The sequence below is a fragment of the Erinaceus europaeus genome, chromosome 11, assembly GCF_950295315.1.
Source record: "Erinaceus europaeus chromosome 11, mEriEur2.1, whole genome shotgun sequence".
NCBI classification, from domain to species: domain Eukaryota; kingdom Metazoa; phylum Chordata; class Mammalia; order Eulipotyphla; family Erinaceidae; genus Erinaceus; species Erinaceus europaeus.
Genome location: NC_080172.1, coordinates 28,291,385 through 28,313,710, shown reverse-complemented (window position 1 = coordinate 28,313,710; position 22,326 = coordinate 28,291,385).

The window sequence follows — 22,326 nt, the reverse complement described above, 5'->3', positions numbered from 1 at the left end:
TTTTGGTTGTGAGTGAAATGTACTGATGACTGCCTTGGTGATATGTGTAAATGTATCCTTGTGACAACAAAATTCTTACAAATCAGTATTTCCTCAATAAATTGACATTAGAACTGAAGAGAAAACTAAGATAAAATGTGTCTGTTCAGTGAAAACATGTGCCTTTTGTCACTCATATAACAAAAGAAAATAGTGTCTTGCATCTTTCAAACTCCAAATTATTATTATTTATTTATTTTTATTAGTGATTTAATATTGATTTACAAAATTATGAGATAACAGAGGTACACTATATACACAATATTCTCACCACCTGAATTCTATGTTCTCAGTCCCTCCAATGGAAACTGTAGTAATTTTCCTAAGATCACAGATGTGAATTGACTACTATTTCTGTGACTATCTGTCTATATATATATATATATTTACCCATTTTTTCTATGGCCCTATCTTCTATGCTTTACTAATTCATACCTACATCCAGTACTACTTCCAAATGTCCTTTTTTCCTCTTCTCTCTCCCGCGGTACTGATGGAATTGGTGTTCAGAGCCCTCTGGTCATCTTCCCTTAACATTTCTCCCTCTCTGTGAGTATAGACCAAAATTCATTATAGGTTTGCAGAAGGTGTCAGTTCTGGCTTATGAAATTGCTTCTCCACTGGACGTGGGCACTTGCAGGTCAATTCATACCCACAGCCTATTTCTACATTTCCCTAGTGGTGTAAGGTTATAGAGAGATAAGGTTCCAGGACACATTGGTATGGTCATCAGCTCAGGGAGTTCAGGATGGAATCATAATAGCATTTGTAAGTTGCTGTCAGAAAGTAGGTAAGATATAAAGCAGGTGAAGAGATGGGGGTCTCCATTTTGCTAGTAGGCCTATTTTAGTTATATTTCAAAAGGCGCATGACTATACTATTTTTTTCCCCTGAGACTGACTTTTTTTTTTTTTTTTCCTCCAGGGTTATTGCTGGGCTCGGTGCCTGCACCATGAATCCACCGCTCCTGGAGGCCATTTTTCCCCCTTTTTGTTGCCCTAGTTGTTGCAGCCTCATAGTGGTTATTATTGCCATTGTTGACATTGCTTTGTTGTTGGATAGGACAGAGAGAAATGGAGAGAGGAGGGAAAGACAGAGAGAGAGGGGAGAGAAAGATAGACACCTGCAGACCTGCTTCACCACCCTGCAGGTGGGGAGCCGGGGGTTCGAACCGGGATCCTTATGCCGGTCCCTGTGCTTTGCGCCACGTGCGCTTAACCCACTGTGCCACCGCCCGACTCCCGAGACTGACTTCTTATATGCAGGTAGATCCAAGTTATTGTCAGGGGAGATGATGTCATGGCTGGAAAAAGGACCAGAAAGCTGGATCAGGAAGAGAGTTATGGGAAATATGGAAATATTTGGGAATATTTATATATTAATATAAATATATGGGAAAGGTATATAAATATTGTTTGCTGTGAACCCCATCAATTTGATCTGATCTGGGGCCCATATTCAGCTTAGGACCCTATGTGACCTCTGCATTCCTGTAGATCTGAGCTCACATTCTGTGGTCATGAATAGGAATGTTCCAAGCTGCCCCAATATCAGGACCCATTTTCCTGAGGTTGTCCAGCCTTCCTTCAGAGGATGGGACATTGTCTACCATTGTTGATCCGAGTTGAAGGCAAGGTCCTATGGGGGGCCCACAAAGGAGTCTATTGTGTTTTTCCTGACAAATATGACCAGAAACAACGGAGAGAGAGGGATCTAATCGAGGTCTAGGCCCTTCATGTCTGTTTGGAAATCTCAGGACTCCCTGACTATGGCCACAGCTAATGGGGTGACCTTCTAGTGAGTAAAGATATGCCAGGCTCTTGCCCTTATTCAGCTTTTGCAGCCCTTCCTTTGATAAGGTTATCTTTAAAATGACTCAGGAAAGTGTAGATGGAAGTAGGTGAGGAGAGTATCTACGTCTAAGTAGACACTATTTTATTAGGAACTTTATGATGTCTTTTTAAGTATTTCTCCTTGCTTGCTGCACGTACTGACTCACTGATTGTGTACATTTGCTTTCAGGTATATATTTTGCCCTAATTTATACATGTGAACATACGGCCTATCTGAAAGGACCTGGTCTATATTTAGGTTTTGGGACTTTGTTAGGAAATGAACCACCTGAAATGTATTTAGAGAGTCCTATAAGAAAGGAAAGATCTAGGGCCCCAGAAGATGGGGTGGCCTGGTGTTAACCAAAAGAGCCTAGGTGGGTCTCTCTAGGACCTTGCCCTCACTCAAAACCAACAATGGTAGGGACTGCTTCACTCTCCAAAGGAAGCCTGGTTCATCCTGTTCTGCCACTTGAGAATGACTGCTATACATAGTTTTTAATAATATCTTACTTATTTTGTAATATAAAAGGCTGAGGAGATAGCACAATAGTCATGCAAAAGATTTTCTTTCCTGAGACTCTGAAGTCCCAGATTCAGTCCCCAACACCACCATAAATTAGAAATAAGAAGTTCTTATGGAAAAAAAGATAGATGATAGATGTATGATAGACAAACAGACAGACATACAGACAGATAATAGGTAGTTAGATCAAATCAAAGCTTTATTCTGTATAAGTACCTTGTGTTAACTGACTGCACCACTGGCCTGAGTAAACTGCTGAGTTGGTGTAGTGGCTCTGCCTTTGGACTCTGAGGCAGGCAGACAAAGCTTTATACTGAATATGGGTTGCCAGGGATTTAACATAACATACAAACTCACTTATATAAATAAGTCCACTTTGTGCATATATATTCATGTTCACTCAGCATGAATACAAATTCAGATTCCTAGTTCATTTTTTTTTTATTTAAGAAAGGAGACATTAACAAAATCATAGGATAAGAGATGTATAGTTCCACACAATTCCCACCACCCGATCTCCATATCCAATCTCCTCCCCTGATAGCTTTCCCATTCTGTATCCCTCTGGGAGTATGGACCCAGGGTCATTGTGGGTTGCAGAAGGTAGAAGGTCTGGCTTCTGTAATTGCTTCCCCACTGAACATTGGCATTGACTACTCATTTATCCATACTCCCAGTCTGCCTCTCTTTCCCTAGTAGGGTCGGTCTCTGAGGAAGCGGAGCTCCAGGACACATTGGTGGGGTCATATGTCCAGGGAAGTCTGGTTGGCATCCAGAACCCGGTGGCTGAAATGAGAGTTAACATACAAACATATTTTTTCCCTAGCTTGTGAGCATGTGTGAACATATGCTCTATCTCAGGGGAACCTGGACTATATCTAGGTTTGGGGACTTTATTGGGGAGTGGCACACCTGGGATGGAATTAGAGAATACTATGAAAGGAATGGTCTCACCCGAGTGATGAAGCTGAATTTTTAAAGTGAGTTTTAAATCTATTGCTGCCTCATAATTTCATTCTAATTAGTTCAACTAAACAATTAATACATCCTCAAAAATAAATTATCCATGTATAGATTATGCCTGTATATTTGTGTTTTCTCTTCCACAGACCAAGACAGGGCATCACTACTTACCTACACCCAGTACTTTTCAAGTTGGCTTTTCCCCTCCCCCAAACTTTTATTACTGTAAGTTAAAACTGTAAATAATCTCAGACAAAAATTAATCTATAGGAATCTGACACTTAAAATCAACCAGTGATTGTCCATTAAATTTAATTTTCATTAAAAATTAGATAATAGGGAGTCAGGCAGTAGTGCAGCGGGTTAAGCTCATGTGGCACAAAGTGCAAGGACTGGCATAAGGATCCCGGTTCGAGCCCCAGGCTCTCCACTTTCATAGGAGTCACTTCACAGGAGGTGAAGCAGGTCTGCAGGTGTCTATCTTTCTCTTCCCTTCTCTGTCTTCCCCTCCTCTCTCCACTTCTCTGTCGCATCCAACAATGACAATGTCAATGTCAATAATTCTTCTTCTAGAGTTTGCCCTTCTTCCGTAGCCAGTCAACAGCATCAGGTTGAGCCTGATGTAAAGTTTCGAGACCTCCTTTGAATCTGGAGAGGTGGCAGTCGTTGACTATGTGGGTCATAGTCTGTCTGTAGCGCAGGGGCAGTTCGGGTCGTCTCTGGCTCCCCAGCGATGGAACATAGCGGCGTACCGGCCATGGCCTGTTCGATAGCGATTGAGGAGGGCCCAATCATAACGTGCTAGGTCAAAGCCGGGTTGACGCTTGCAGGGGTCTGTGATGAGGTGTTTGTTCTTTACCTCAGCTGACTGCCAACTCTGTTTCCAAGAGACTGGAACAAAGAAGTTCAGTGTAGGCATAGGGGACCAGATTGGGTGACGAGACGTCAAGCATTGGACAGGGTGGGCGAAGATATCCGCGTATATTGGCAGGTCCGGTCAAGCGTAGACGTGGGAAATGAACTTAGATGATGCCGCATCCCGACGAATATCTGGCAGGGCGATGTTGCTAAGAACTGGCAGCCATGGAACCAGGGTGGAATGGATGGTTCCAGAAATTATCCTCATGGAGGAATATAATTTGGAATCGACCAAGTGGACATAGGGGCTACAGAACCATACTGGGGCACAGTATTCTGCAGTGGAATAGCATAATGCCAGAGATGATGATTGTAGTGTGGAAGCGCTCGCGCCCCATGAGGAGCTGACCAGTCTTGCAATGATGTGATTCCTCGAGCCCACCTTTGCTGCAGTTTTTATGAGATGTTCGTGAAATGACAGAGTGCAATCGAGAGTAACGCCAAGATAGACTGGCTGGGCTTCATGCCGGATTCTCGTACCGCCAAGCTGCACATTAAGCTCACGCGAGGCTGAGGCATGGTGTAGCTGGAAAACAGATGATACCGTTTTTGCAGTGCTAGGGATTAGTCACCATTTTTTACAGTAATCAGATATCAGAGACATGTCTTTTGTGAGTGTTTCCTCGAGGATGTCGAACTTGGATGCCTGAGTTGCACAGCAGATGTCATCAGCGTAGATGAACTTCCTTGAAGAAGTTTCTGGGAGGTCATTCATGTAAATATTAAATAGCGTAGGAGCCAGAACAGAGCCCTGGGGGAGGCCATTTGAGACAAGTCTCCATCTGCTAGACTTGTCACCCAGATGCACCCGGAATCTTCTGTTTTGGAGAAGAAACGATATAGTGTTGGCCACCCATGGAGGCAGGCATCTTGAGATCTTGACTAGGAGACCACGGTGCCAGACCATGTCATAGGCTGCTGTGAGATCAACAAAGACAGCACCCGTCTTTAAATTCTTCTGGAATCCATTTTCAATGTAAGTTGAGAGGGCCAGGGCTTGTTCTCAGGTAGATCTTCCTGGGCGGAAACCAGCTTGGGCGGATGATAGGAATTTCTCTGTAAGATGAGAAATACGTGACAGAAGCAGCCTCTCAAGGAGTTTGTAACACACGGAGAGGAGAGAAATTGGCCTATAGCTGGCAGCCAGTGTTGGGTCTTTCTGTGGTTTCAAAACCGCTATAATCTTCGCATGATGCCAAACTTTGGGCATAGACTCAGATTCCAAGATGTGGGACAGGAATGAAGCGAGCCACTTCTTTGCCGCGGGACCCAGGTTAAGAATGAGTTCTGGGGTAATGTTATCATAGCCAGCAGCTGTTCCCGGTTTAACCCTCTTCAAAGAGTCTTCCAGTTCAGAAAGTGTAAAGGGAGAGAGTTTTGGAGATGGACAAGATAACTGGAAGTGGGATGACCACTCATGGGAAATTTCTCTTTTCTAGACTGGGTCGACAATGTCAATAATAACTACAACAATAAAACAATAAGGGCAACAAAAGGGAATAAATAAATAAATAAATAAATAAATATAAAATTAAAAAAAATAATAATAAATATGTAATGCTGGGAAAAGGCATCGTAAAAGAGATATCATCTATTTCCTAGCATTTCCAGTAATTCTGAAATACTTACTGTTAAAACTTTTGTAAGGGGCTGGGTGGTGGCACACCTAGTTGAGCGCATATGTTACAATGTGCAAGGACCTGGGTTCAAGCCGCGGCCCCCACCTGCAGGAGGAAAGCTTTACAAGTGGTAAAGCAGGGCTGCAGGTGTCTCTCTGTCTCTTTCCCTCTCTATAACCCCCTCCTTCTTGATTTCTGTCTGTCTCTATCCAATAAATAAAGATAATAGTACACTAAAAAAAAACTTTTGGAGACAGGGCCAAGATGATGACTGGAAAGTAGCAGCACCCGTGGGGTCTGACATCAACTGCTAGAAAGCCTTAAACTCCTGACCTTCAGCGGGACAAGCAAGGAGGCATCCTAAAGGTAGACCAGGGAGGTGATTATAATTCAATTTGGGTTAAAAATTAGAGCAAAAAGAAAGGAAATTCCTTGATTATTTCTCTCAGCACCTCTCTCCCCATAACCAGACCCCAGGGGTAGGGAGCTGCTGTGAGCAGACTCCCCATGGAACTCCTTTCTTTACCAAGATTCCTGGCCCACCCGGGTGCCATTAAACCCTGATTCCAAATTTCTAGGCTATTTTTGTGTTCCCTCTGAGTAAGGGACTTAGACCCATTGAAGTGACAATTAGCTAATCAAGCAAGCCTCACCCAGCCTGGGAAAGACTGCTTGAAAGTTTTTTTTTTTTTTCTTTTTTAATGTTTGTTTTGTATTTTGTTTTCTTTTTCATTCAGTTGTCTAGACTCAATGTACATAGGCTAACAAGGAACTGTCCAAGCTGTAGACCCACTGCTTGGGCTTTTTACTCTGTTCTGGTTTACAAATACTATTATATATATATACGCATATCCCTTCCACCCTCTCAGGTTGACCAAAATTAACTCTTACTATACTTTCCATTGCTAGGTGACAAGAATTATCACTCACTGGGAGAGAAACTTGTTTCACTTTTCATACCTCCTCTATGCACTATCGCCCTTCTCCCACCTCCAAGCCAATTAAAAAAAATATATATATATACAACTCTCCTTTCACTGCCTTTTTTTTCTGTTTCCTTATTTTCTATTTTCTTTTCTATCTTTTTTTCCCATGTCTTCCTCTCTCACTTCCTCCTCCCTCTGCCTTCTGAATTCACTGATTCTTATTTGTGAACTATTTCAGGGAAGACATCTGACTCAGAGCATACTCTCTTTGTGTGTGTCTCTGCTTTATTTCCCCTTCTCCTTTGCTATCCCTAGAATCTACAGTGGACAGTAGATTTGCATAACTGTCTATTCCTGCTATTCCTTTTTTCCTGTCTCTGAGTCCAAAGGCAGAGCCACTAGTCCAGCCAGACCTTGTCCTTTTTTCCTTTCTGTTTATTTTTCATTTAGATTTGGTTGCTATTTTTTCTTGAACTGGAGACACTGTGGGACTAACTGGTATTGGTTAAAGTGCTTCAGTCATTACTTTAGATACTATTGTAATTTCTGAGAGTGGTGATTTCATTTGTCATAAAGGTATTTAGTATAGTGTGGCCTGTACATAAAGCAAAACATCTGAGGAAAAACAGAAAATAAAAATAAAAAACACATTAAAAACAGGTAGATCAAGAGCAAATAAAACTAATACAATGAATGAAGACAAGAGCCTAGAAGAAACTACTAATCAGCCAAAAGTAACCATAGATAAGAAAAGCATGCTAACAATAATAAATTTATTAATAACAGAAATGAACACAACTTTGGAGGAAAGGAATAGCAGTATTAGGGAAACAACAGATGAGACCCTCTTAATAATACTAACTAACTTGAGGCAATAGAGAACTGAAAGCTGAAATAGCTGTAATGAAGAAAGCAGCCGAGGGAAGGGAAAGCAGACTAGCAGAAGCAGAAAACAGAATTAGCCAGACAGAAGATGAGCTAGAGAAAACTAAGAAAGAGGTGAAAGATCTCAAAAAGAGATTGAGAGACACTGAAAACAACAACAGATACTTAATGAATTATCTTAAAAGAAGTAACATTTATTTAACTGGCCTGCCAGAGGAAGACAGAGAGGAAGGGGAAACAAGCATTCTAGAGGAAATTATAGAAGAAAACTTCCCAGATCTGAACAACAGAAAGGACATTAAGATCCAAGAGGCTCAGAGAGTCCCAAACAGAATCAAACCAGACCTGAAGACACCAAGACACATCATAGTCACAATGAAAAGAAGTAAGGATAAAGAAAGGATCCTAAAGGCTACAAGAGAAAATCAAATACAGGGGAAAACTCATAAGACTATCAGCAAACTTCTCCAACCAAACTCTAAAGGCCAGAAGAGAATGGCAAGATATCTATAGAGCCCTGAATGAAAAAGGGTTTCAACCAAGGATAATATATCCTGCTAGACTTTCATTAAAACTAGATGGAGTTGTCAAAACCTTCTCAGACAAACAACAGTTAAAGGAAGCAACTATCACCAAACCAGCCCTGAAAGAGGTTCTAAAAGACCTCTTATAAACAAGAACATCACTATAATATTTGCAACATATCAAATAAAAACTTGTTGAACAATAACTACAACACATTAAATCCATAATATAAGTAAATGTCAATGGCTTAAACTCACCCATCAAAAGGCACAGAATGGGAGGATGGATCAGAAAACATAACCCAACCATATGCTGCTTGCAAGAATCCCATGTTCACAACAAGATAAAAACAGACTTAAAGAAAAAGGATGGAAAACTATCATACAGGCTAATGGATCACAAAAATAAAAAAGCTGGAACAACCATTCTCATCTCTGACACAATAGATTTTAAATTAAATAAAGTAATAAAAGTTAAGCAAGGGCATTACATAATGATTAAAGGATCAAAGAGCCAAGAAGATATAACAATTGTTAACATATATGCACCCAATGAGGGACCACCTAAATACATCAAGCACCTTCTCAAAGAACTTCAAAAATACATCAGTAGTAATACAATGATAGTGGGAGACTTTAACACCCCACACTCACACTTAGACAGATCAACAAAACACAGAATCAACAAGGAAACAAGAGAACTAAATGAAGAGATGGACAGACTAGACCTCTTGGACATTTTCAGAGATCTTCACCTCAAAAAAATGGAATACATATTCTTTTCAAATACACATAACACAGGATAGAGGACATGTTAGGCCACAAAGACAGCATCAATAAAATCAAGAGCATTGAAATCATCTGAAGTATCTTCTAAGACCACAGTGGAGTAAAACCAATATTTAACAACAGAAAATAATTAAAAATCACAGAATTTGGAAACTAAACAACATACTGCTTAAGAACCACTGGGTCAGAGAGACACTCAAGCAGGAAATACAAATTTCCCTGGAAACAAATGAAGCCAACATCACTGTAATACCAAAAGTAGATAGAGACACAACAAAAAAGGAAAAATACAGACCAATATCTCTGATGAACATAGATGCCAAAATATTAAACAAGATCTTGGCCAAGCAGATACAGCAACATATCAAAAAGATTGTTCATCACGACCAAGTGGGATTCATCCCAGGAATGCAAGGCTGGTTCAACATACATAAGTCTATCAATGTCATTCACCACATAAATAAAAGCAAACCACAAAATGACATGATTTTCTCAATAGATGCAGAGAAAGCCTTTGACAAAATCCAACACTCATTCATGCTCAAAACTCTACAAAAAATGGGACTAGATGGGAAATTCCTCAAGATAATGGAATCCATATATAGCAAACCAACAGCCAACATCATATTCAATGGACAGAAGTTGAAAGCATTTCCCCTCAGATGAGGGACTAGATGGGACTTCCCACTATCACCATTACTCTTCAACATAGTATTGGAAGTTCTTGCCATAGCAATCAGGCAAGAGAAAGAAGTCAAAAGAATACAGATTGGAAAGGAAGAAGTCAAGCTCTCACTGTATGCAGATGACATGATAGTATATATAGAAAAACCTAAAGAATCCAGTATAAAGCTACTGGAAGTTATTAGGCAATATAGCAAGGTTTCAGGTCACAAAATCAATGCACAAAAATTAGTGGCATTTCTCTATGCAAACACTAAAGTTGAAGAAGAAGATATCCAGAAATCATTCCCATTCACTGTTGCAACAAAATCAATAAAATACCTAGAAGTAAGCTGACCAAAGAAGTGAAAGACTTGTATACTGAAAACTATGAGTCACTCTTCAAGGAAATAGAAACTTATACCAAGAAATAGAAAGGCATCCCATGCTCATGGATCGGAAGAATAAATATCATCAAAATGAATATTCTCCCCAGAGCCATATACAAATTTAATGTGATACCCATCAAAGTTCCATGAAGCTTTATGAAGAAAATAGAACAAAAACTACAATCATTTATCTGGAACCAGAAAACACCTATAATTGCCAAAACCATATTGAGGAAAAGAAACAGAAACAGCGGCATCACACTCCCAGATTTCAAACTATAGTATAATGCCATCATCATCAAAACAGCATGGTACTGGAACAAAAATAGACACAGACCAGTGGAACAGAATTGAAAGCCCATATCTAAACTCCCTATGGACACCTATGGACATCTAATCTTTGATAAGGGGGCCCAAAGCATTAAATGGAAGAAGGAGGCTTTCTTCAATAAATGGTGCTGGGAAAATTGGGTTATAACATACAGAAGAATGAAATTGAACCACCTTATCTCACCAGAAACAAAAATCAACTCCAAATGGATCAAAGACCTAGATGTCAGACCAGAAACAATCAAATACTTAGAGGAAAACATTAGTGAAACACTTTCCCACCTAAACCTCAAGGATATCTTTGATGAAGCAAACCCAATTGCACAGAAGAAAAAAACCAAAACAAACCAATTGGACTACATCAAATTGAAAAGCTTCTGCACAGCCAAAGAAACTATCACACAAACAAAGAGACCCCTCACAGAATGGGAGAAGATCTTCAGATGCCAAACATCAGACAAGAGACTATTCACCAAAATATATAGAGAACTCAGCAAACTTAGCACCAAAAAAGCAAATGACCCCATCTAAAAATGGGCAGAGGGTATGAACAAGTCATTCACTTCAGAGGAGATCTAAAGGGCCAGCAAACATATGAAAAGCTGCTCCAGGTCATTGATTGTCAGAGAGATGCAAATAAAGACAACACTGAGATAACACCTCACTCCTGTGAGAATGGCATACATCAAAAAGGACAGTAGAAACACACATTGGAGAGGCTTTGGGGACAGAGGAACCCTTTTGTATTGCTGGTGGGAATGTAAACTGGTCCAGCCTCTTTGGAGAGCAGTCTGGAGAACTCTCACAAGGCTAGACATAGACCTACCATATGACCCAGTAATTCCTCCCCTGGGCATCTACCCCAAGGATTCCATAATGCTCAACCAAAAAGATGTGTGTACATCTATGTTCATAGCAGCACAATTCATAATAGCTAAAACCTGGAAGGGTTCCAGGTGGCCAACAGCAGATGAGTGGCTGAGAAAGCTTTGGTACATATATACAATGGAATACTATGTAGCTATTAAGAACAAGGAGCCCACTTTATCTGACCAATCTTGGACAGAGCTAGAAGGAATTATGTTAAGTGAGCTAAGTCAGAAAGATAAAGATGAGTATGGGATGTCCCCACTCATAACAGAAGTTGAGAAAGAAGAACAGAAAGGGAAACTAAAAGCAGGATCTGATTAAATCGAGAGCAGGGCACCAATGTAAAAACCCTATGGTGAAGGGGAGGGTGGCCATTTGGCTTCCCGGCATGCTAGGGGTGGGTGGGCGGGGGTGGGTGGTGGGGATGGGACACAGTCTTTTGGTGGTGGGAGTGGTGTTTATGTACAATCCTATTCAAGTGTAAACATATGAACCACTATTTAATTAATATGAGAGGCGAAAAACTGATGATATGTCTAGAACTTCTTAAAACACAGACTGAGTCTTTTTAATACATAGACTGTCTTTGATATGTTGTCTCTCCCAAAAGCCTAGACCAGGGAGAACAGAAGCAACTGGTAGCACAGCTATATACAAGATGCTGGGTATTATACCCCAAGACCTATCAAAGGGACTTTCCAAAGTTAACCCTATCACCAAATAATGTGACAATAACAATAACTATCCATTGTCTTCTTGAACACTAAGACAACAGGAACCTCACATTTCCACTATAGAGCCTATATTTCCCCCAGTCCTGGAACCTTAGAGTGGGGCCCACTTTTCTGCATGTTGCTCTCAATTCAAATCAAATAATATTGCATCCGCGGATCGCAACCTAATCAATGCAATGAGTGCCACCCCAGCATGCTTCACTTCAGACTGTGACCAGAGACTTCAGGTGTGGAATGACAACCCTTCAGCTTCATCATTCGGGTGAGACCTTTCCTTTCATAGTATTCTCTAATTCCATTCCAAGTGGTCCACTCCCCAATAAAGCCCCCAAACCTAGATATAGTCCAGGTCCCCTGAGATAGAGTATAGTTTCACCCATGCCCATAAACTAGGGGAAAAATATATACCTGAAAGCAGAAGTACACCAGAGCATGCAGGGAATACCCTCCATCACTTCATCTGCACTATTCCAGTCTTTAGGTCCATGATTGTTCAACAATTTGTTTGGCTTTGTATGTTAACTCTCTTTTCAGCCACCAGGTTCTGGATGCCAGCAAGATGCTGACCAGACTTCCCTGGACAGACGACCCCATCAATGTGTACTGGAGCTCCGCTTCCTCAGAGACCCACCCTACTAGGAAAAGAGAGAGGCAGACTGGGAGTATGGATTGATCTGTCAACACCCATGTTCAGTGGGGAAGCAATTACAGAAGCCAGACTTTCCACCCTCTGCAACCCACAAGGACCCTGGGTCCATGCTCCCAGAGGGATAGAGAATGGGAAGGCTATCAGGGGAGGGGATGGGATATGGAGATCGGGTTATGGGAATTGTGCAGAATTGTACCCCTCTTATTCCGTGGTTTTGTTAATGTCTCCTTTCTTAAAAAAAATTGTAACATATTTTAAGATAAAACAGCATTATGACATTTTAGTTATAATTCTGTCAGAGAAACAAAAACATTTTAACAAATTCTTAAAAATCCTCATGCATAAAATTTAATGTAACTTTTATTTAATACAGTATATTTAGGGGCCAGGAGGTGGATTACTTGATTGCTAATCATGCACAGGAACCAGGATTAGAACCTCAGTCGACACCGCAGTGGGGGAATATGTAGTGAACTGAGCTGCAAGTGTCACTCCTTCTATTTTCCTATTTCCCCATTCATCTTACTTTCTCTGTTTCTATCATATAAATCAGAAAAATGAAAGAATGAAAGAAAGAAAGAAAGAAAGAAAGAAAGAAAGAAAGAAAGAAAGAAAGAAAGAGAGGAAGGGAAAGGAAGGCAGGAAGGAAGGAAGGAAGGAAGAAATAATATTTAAATAATAGGGAAATAAACTATCAAAATATTCTGGGATACTTCTACATAATGATCATGATAACTTGGTAATATAATATATAATTCTCAAATATATTAGTGTGTAAATTCATTTGTGAAATATTGCCATATATTATTCAAAACTAAAGCAAAAGGTGAAGAAGTTCTGCACAAGAATTTCAAGCACCTATTAGGGATAGATAGAAACAGGCTGGAGGTATGGATTGACCTGCCAGTGTCCATGTTCAACTGATATTCAAATACAGAACCCAGACCTTCCACCTTCTGTGACCCATAACGATCTTTGGTCCATACACCCAGAGAGGGATAAAGAATAGGGAAGCTTCCAATGTATGGCATTGGGCACGGAACTCTGGTGATGGGAATTGTTTGAAAAAATGTACCTTTGTTATTTTCCAATCTTTTTACTCATGATTAAATCAGTAATAAAAATAAAAAAAAAAAAACAGGAAAGAATTGCATCCAAGAGGTCCTAGTTTCTATCCCTGAACTTCTGTGCCACCAACAGCCAGAGCTGACCAGCATTCGGGTCATAAAAACAGAGAACAAAAAGAAAAGTCAAGAGAAAAAAAAATAATGCTCTTAGAATTTCAGTGAGTTATTTTAACTTTCCTCTTTTACTGTCATCTAAATTTGCCATTATGATAATTATAAAGGAAAAACCAATTAAAAAAGAATGATTAGCTTCCTATTTTCTCTGCCCTATGGCAAAAAAGGAATAAGAGTCGCTCCAGAAATCTATAGGCCATTGAATTTTTTGTAAACTACACATTGTTGCTTTTTCTATTAGGATAATTAATTTTAGGTGCATTATTTATTTATTTTAAAATACCTTTTAAATATTGAAAGATTCCTCTATCTACTTTTTTGAAAGTATATTAATCAAATCTGAGTAGTATCAGAATTCAAAATAGCTATGATCTGATGCAAAAGAAGCAGGATCTGATGACTGTCTACTTTGTAAACTAACTTCAAAGTGTTAGGTTATTTATGCTAAATTTAAATTATTTTTCTTTCCACTTCAATACCATTCTAATGGGGAAATGTAGATTTATAGGATTATTTCTGGAGGGATACAGTTCCAACATTTTTCCAAGGTCGGTTTCAGTAGGCTTCATCTTTTACTGATCTGCCATCCTCCTCCACTGTAGGGCATATCCAGTCTACCCTTAGGATTCCTTCATTTCCATCTCTGAATTTTTGGATCTGCTGCAAGAAACAATAGCCTATGGTGGTTTCATCATTTACTATCCCTCATTCTATCTTTTTGGCAGGATCATCCATACTTATATCGACACAATAGATTTAAAATAATCAAGATGATAAAAGATAGGGCCCACCTATGTTGGTCGGAGTATCTGGTATAAATGAGATTGTCTGTAATTCATCCTTCTGGTTTAATTCACTCAATGTGATAACCTTCATATTCATCCCTGTCCTAGCACAAACGATAACTCCATTATTTCTTATAAGTGCGTAATATTTCATTATGTACATAAATATGGCAATTTTTAATTACTCATCTGTTGTTAAACACTTGAGTTATTGCCATATTCTTTCTATTAGGAATAATTCTATCATGAACATCAGCATACATAGATGTCTTTGGATAAGAGTACTTATTATTTTATACAACATGAGTACATATGTTCTTTTTAAAAATATATAATATACTTATATCAGTATATATTACATTATATTATATTATATTATATTATATTATATTATATTATATTATATTATATTATATTATATTATATTATATTGTATTCAGCGATTCTGCCTGAGGCTCTGAGATCCAAGGTTCAATGCCAAGTGCCAGCAAAAGCCAGAGCTGAGCAATGCTATAGTCTCTCTCTCTTTCTCTCTCTGACCCCCTCTTCTTTTCCCTCTCCAATTTCTCTCTCTCTCTTTATCTCTCCTCTTTTTCATAAAAATGCAATAAAATATGTATTTTAAAAGAAAATTTGGACATAAAGATCTAAGGGGTAAGACTATATTGAAGTTCTAACTAGAGTTAGCAAATTAATCTTGTAAATTACAAAAATGAAGGGATAATTGCTATCCTTAGTAAAGTCTTAATATCCATGGGGAAAGACTTGACTTTAACTTTATCACAAGTAAAAGAGGACATTTCTTCCACATCACCATGCTTTAGTTTACACCTAAAGTAATGAGAAAAATTATGCCACTGGAAAAACTCTTGTAAACAAGAGTCCAGATGTCCAGACAGAGATCCACTGAAGTTTTTTTTTGTTTTTTTGGGGCAGGGAAACTTAATAGTTTTAAGTATAGTTTTTTATTTGTTTTTTTGATAGTTATTTATTCCCTTGTGTTGCCCTTGTTGTTTTATTGTTGTAGTTATTATTGTCGTTCTTACTGATGTTGTTACTTTTGGATAGGACAGAGAGAAATGGAGAGAGGAGGGGAAGACAGAGGGGAAGAGAAACCTGTAGGCCTACACCTGTAGGCCTGCTTCACTGCCTGTGAAGCGACCCCCTGCAGGTGGGAAGTAGGGGTCTCGAACTGTGGATTGTTATGCTGGTCCTTGTGCTTTGAGCCACATGCACTTAACCACTGTGCTACCTCTGGACTTTCTAAAGTATCTAAAATGTAGTTTTAACACAGAGAATGCATAGCCACTCCTCTCCCCTTGGATGGTGTCTGGGAGAAACAACAGGATCCCAATGTCCCTTCATCCTGTCCCTTTCCATCCTTCATTAGAGTCCTCTGTTTTGGTGCAATGTGACACTCCCAGTCCAAGTTTCATCTTGTATTTTTCTTTACTGTTCTTTGTCTTTAAGCTCCACATACAAGTGAGATCAGTTGGTATTGGTATTTCTCTTTCTGGTTTGTCTCACTCAACTTAATGCCTTTGAGTTCTGACCACGCTATTGTAAAAGTGATGACCTCATCATTTTTGACAGCTGTATAGTAATTCCTTGTGTAAATGTCCTTAGCCATTCATCTACCCTTGAAAATCTGGCTTGCTTCCAAGCCTGAACTACTACAAACTGTGCTACTATGAACATTAATGTAAATAGGTCTTTTTGAATAAATGTTTTTATTTTCTCTGGGCAAATCCCAAGGAGAGGGATTGATGGGTCATAAAGTAGGTTCATTTATAGAATTCTGATGAATATCCAAACTTTTTTTCCTCAGGGGTTGAGCCAATTTACATTCCCAACTGCAGTGTAGGAGAGTCCCTTCTTACAGTCCATCCAAAAGTTGGTGTCTGTCTTTTCTAATGTGTGATATTCTCATGGGTATAAAGTGGCATCTCATTACCATACAGACTAATTTTAAATATATGGATATAAAATACTTCCCTTTATATAGTAACTGAAAACACACCAAAGACCTTCAGTGGAAATTACAGCTTGATGAACTATCAGGTGCTGAATGAATTATCAGACACAGGGGCAGAAAGTGAAGAAAGCCTAAAACTTGAATACAGAGAATTACAGCAATAACACTTGTTTTTTTTTATAGATATTTAGGCTCCATCATATTTTATTCTTATTATATAATACCTATTTTATTCTTTTTTTTCTTATTCTAAAAGATTTTCTACTGAATTATGGTAAACAGAACTTAATTATATGATATTTACAAGAATTACCTTTTGATATTTAGAAAGAAATTGTTCAAAAGTAAATTGTGGCAGTGCATATCATGCTAATACTAACTACAGACAAGATGGAGTAGCAACATGAGTTTTAAGCCAAAGAATCTTATCAAGAATAAAGAGAGGTATGACATAATGAAAGTAAAAAATTATAGATATGAAAGGGAGATAGAAAAATCCACTTTTATTGACTTTAATATCCCCCTTTCTGTTATTTATAGATGAAACAAACAGAAAATCTGAAATAACAGTATTGACCTAAATAGCATCATCAATCAACCTAGTGTAAATGACATTTATATAATACTCTAACAATATCTGAATACACATTTTTTTTTTCAAAATCTCATAGGATAGTATCCAACATGGGCAATCCACTGAACCATACAACATATTCGCAGAAACTTCAAAGAATGCAAGTCATTTAAAAATCAGTCCACTAATTCTATGACCAGAATGTTCTCCCCGCCTTCAAAAAGACATATCTTGAAACACTGATGCCTGTGATAATAATACTGGGAGGTGGGGTCTTCGTGAAGTTATAATGATGAAAGTAATTGTTTTCATAAAGGAGACTTCACAGAGATCATTCTAGTATATTAGGACAGTTTAGGAAAGCCGTTTATGAACGTAGGTATACATAGAACTTTTTTTAAAAAATATTTATTTTATTTATCTATTCCCTTTTGTTGCTCTTGTTGTTTTATTGTTGTAGTTATTATTGTTGTTGGATAGGACAGAGAGAAATGGAGAGAGGAGGGGAAGACAGAGAGGAGGAGAGAAAGATAGACACCTGCAGACCTGCTTCACCACCTGTGAAGCAACTCCCCTGCAGGTGGGGAGCCGGGGTTCGAACTGGGATACTTATGCCGGTCCTTGTGCTTTGCGCCACCTGCGCTTAACTCACTGCGCTACAGCCCGACTCCCTACATAGAACTTTTTAAATGGGTATGTTTGTTTCCTTAGGATATATCTCCAGGAGAGGAATTGCTTGGCTAGAAGCGTAAGTCCACTTCTAGCCTTCAGAGAGTTCTCCTGCCTGATCTCCAGTAGGTTCAGGGTGAGTGAAAACTGAGACATTTTACAGATGTATTGACAACTGTATTTACTGTAAACCATTAATCCTCCCAATAAAAATAGAAACAGTTTATGAACAATGATCCTAGGCATCATCAACCATCATCAACACCAAAACTAAGTGATAATCTTGGATTCCATAATTATAAAATACATATTTCTATTCCTTATAAACTACGCAGCAATTTGCATTTTGTTATAACAGCTCAAATGGGCTAAGACAAATAGGAATTGATTGCAGAAAGATTATCCTACTATTTCACAGTATCTGAATATTAGGTGTTAGCTAACAAAAATTCTTCATGTAAAATTTAAAAATGCATATACTAAATAAAAATCAAAACAAAGCATAAAATTACAGCAAATGGAGAGTTGAATGAAAGTGCACATTAAATTTATGATTTTTAAACAAAGGAGATATTATCTAAAATCAATAACTTAAGTATCCAACATAGAGAAGTAGAGGGAAAAGGATCATTATAAAACTAAAACAAAGGCCTGGGCATCATTTCAAAATGTATTAGCACAGATTTGCATATTCTAAGCCCTAGAGGTCCTAAATTCAATCCTTTGCACCACCATAAATTAGAGATGCTTGGTGATCTGTTCCATCTCATGAAAGGAAATAAATAAATAAGTATTTAAGAAAATAATGCAAGAAGAAAACATGAGCAGACATCTGACATTAAGAACAGAACTATATCAGAATAAATCAATAAAACTAATACTATTTGAAAAGGTACAGTGAAATTAGTAATTAACATTCACACTAAAATAGGAAAATTACTAGTAAAGACACACATTGACAATATTAGAAATGAAATAATCACTGCTTAAACATCCAAATAACAAGAATGAAAAACGATGGACAACTATACTCACTGAGATTCATCAGTGTTAACCGGATTTAGTTGCAGTTAAATACTTCTCATTACTCTGTCTGATTCTATTCTGGATCTAAGAGTATCTATATATGTATATATGAATGCAAAGTCGGGGCCTATTATTACTCCTGAGCAATAGTAACAGTTATTAGGCCTATAAAATTTACTACTAGAAGTAGAGTACAAGTAAATACATTTATCTGTCATATTCATCTCCAGTTTTGTAGTCACTACACAGCCGTTTTATATCCTGTACTCTGAATGTAATATTTGCTTCTTTCTCACTTCTCTCGGGCTTCTGTACCATGACATAAATTTGGAGAATTTTGTGAGTAGTAAAGAAAACACACACACACTAGTACTTATATTTCATTCAATCATTGTCTTTACAAAGTAAAACAAATTTTATCGCTAGATATACTTACAGATTTGAATGTTAGACTCATTTAGAGTAGAACGATTATTGTAATTATTTGAAAAAAGAGAATCAAAATGTGAAAGACAGTTATTGCTGGGTTTCGATGCTTAATCTGACTCCACCACTCTGAGTAGCCATTTGCTTTTCTTGTATGATAAAGACAGAGATACGTAAAGAGGCATGAGATATAAAGAAAAACACCAGCAGAACTGCTCCCCCACACATGAAGCTTCCCCCTGCAGATGGGGACATGAATCCAGGTCTTCAAGCTATGTGTACCACTGCCTGACCCTAAACATGTATATTTAGAAGGACACAAAGAAAAACCTGAAATTAAATAGTAGAAAGTATTCTTTAATGACCAATCTTAGTTTTTTTTCTAAATGATCTTCTAATGATTGATCTTTTGAAAGAAGCCTATTCTTTATATTTTAATAGCGTATTTACTGTGGTATAGATCTTAATAAAAGTTCTTGGAGTTTCAAATCCTTTAAGCATGCTTACCAGTCACTCTAGAATAAGGTGCACTTGTGACTAAGATAACTTTTGTTATAAAAATAACACTCCATACATATTTTTTATTCATTAATCCACCCACAGCTACACACGTTTGTTGTTGTTGTTGTTGTTGTTTGCCACAAGGTTAAAGGCCTAAGTATTAAATATGTATACTTGAAACTAAGAATTTTTGTACCTGAAGAATAGGAAATATTTCCAATATATATATAAAATTCTGACATATATTTATAGGTCATATTTTCTAGAGGGATAAACAGTGTTATTGCTTGGATCATAATTTTCCTTAATTATTATACCCAAATCCATGTACATTTTTTGTTAATCCTATAGACTGGTGAAACTTGTAATGAAAAATAAAGTCAAACTATAATACTTTCCGGCTACTTTTTCTTGCTGGTGAAATATAGCAGATATTAGCATTCATTTTTAAGAGTAGCATTTTTTCTACTTTCTCAGGCTTGCTGCATATTTAATTGCTTATTTTCATCTAAAATTGACTTCAAGCCTTTGATACTATGGTAATTTATTTAGAACTGGTACTTTAAAGGTTCAGTAGTGAAAGATTAACAGTGACTTATTCCACTGACTGCACATTAAGCTACCATATTGTGCAACAAATGTTACAATCTGCAACCTGAAATATTAATATCTTATGGCTTTAGAGATTACAGTAATTATAGTAAATTTTATAACATTATGATTAGACTGTTTTATAGCAGCCACTAAGGTCAGTTTATAAAGGCAATTATTCACCTGCTAGAATTAAGATTAATTTGTAATTATTCATTACTTGAGTAATCTTATACCTGTGAGTGAATATATTTATGTGTGTGTATGTTTATTTCTTCTTATACATATATGATACTTTAAAAACATCACAGTAGTAAATGGTGTTCTTGTAACAGAAAAATCTGATGAAAATGGGTGTATAACCTTAGTGAAATAAAAAGTGAAAACAAAATGTCACATCTTCATTCATATATAAAATATAAATAATCAAAGCATATTAACTTGTAGATGAAAAAAACAAGCTATTTCTCATCATTTATGATAACTATGGTGATTATGGCAGGGCACAATTTTGGTTGTGTGTGGTGTGGAATTATATTCCAAAATATTATAATTTTATAAATCACTGTATAATCACTAATATAAATAAGATCTCTCTAGATGATAAGCTGTAGAATTGAATGGCAGGGGCTGGATGTGGATAGTCTATGCAATAGAAAAAATAAGTAGTATTTTACTTTATAGGATTATGCATTACAGGATTAGATGGATGGAAATTTTTAATAAAATATTCCTAGAAAATAAGCATTATCTCTGAGCAATTAAATACGTGACATCTTACATGTTGCTAATTTATTTATTGATTGATCAAAGGTAGATGCACGGAGAAAGACATAGAGAGAGAGAGATGGAGAGAAAGAAATAAGACCACTGATCAATTCTGACTTTTGTTGGTACTGTGGGTTGAACCTGGGACTTCATAGACTCAAACATGATAATCTTTTGAATAATCATTGTGCTGCCTCCCTAGCCCCAAGAATACATGCTAATAAAGTATTTGTCTTAATAACTAACCAATCAGTGAGGAAACTTAACCAGTTGATTTGAACTGACCAATTTTTAGGAAAATACCAATTTTTTTGTTATTATATATATATAATAGATATGAAGCTATACATTTACATAGATATGTTAGTATCATGTAGAAAACAGCTAACATGATCTTGAACAAAACATTATTTGGATATATAGGTTTTAAAATATCAACATACTGAATGGATATAATAATAATAATTTCAGACACCTTGACGCTGAGGAATTATTCTGATGCAGTCTCCACCCCCAGGTTTTACCACGCCCCGCGAAATCCTAGCAGTGCCCCCTTCAACCAATCCTGGCCCCACACATCACCCCTGGTTGTCGCCCAATAAAAGCCCCCTCACCCCCCCTCACTCTCTCTGGGCTCTTGGCTCCCCCTCTCTCTCTCGGCCCCTTCGTCTCTCTCTCAGATCTCTCTCCCTTCTCTTGCCCCGTGGTCAGGTAGTGGGAACGGCCATTGTCGGCTGACTCCATGTGGCCTGAGTCACCCCCCCATCCTATAATAAAGATTTGTGTACCCCGCTTGCTCTGGACTTCTTCTCTCTTCTCCGTGGTGCAGCCCGACACCTGACCACCACAACAACAACATCTGGTGCCCATCGTGTTCCGCACCCATGCCCCACTGGGTGGCCTGGCCTGAGGTCCCCAAAAGCCGCCCAGACACAGGTAAGTGGCATCTGCCCACCTCTGTGGCCCCACGTTTCCCTCCACCATGGGAAATTTTTCGTTTTATGAGGAGGTGTCCCAGTCATTATCTCCTTCTCTCCTGGGACAGATTCGCACTCTCAGAGATGGCTTAATTTTCACTACACGGTGGGTTCTCATAGCTATAATCGTGACTTAC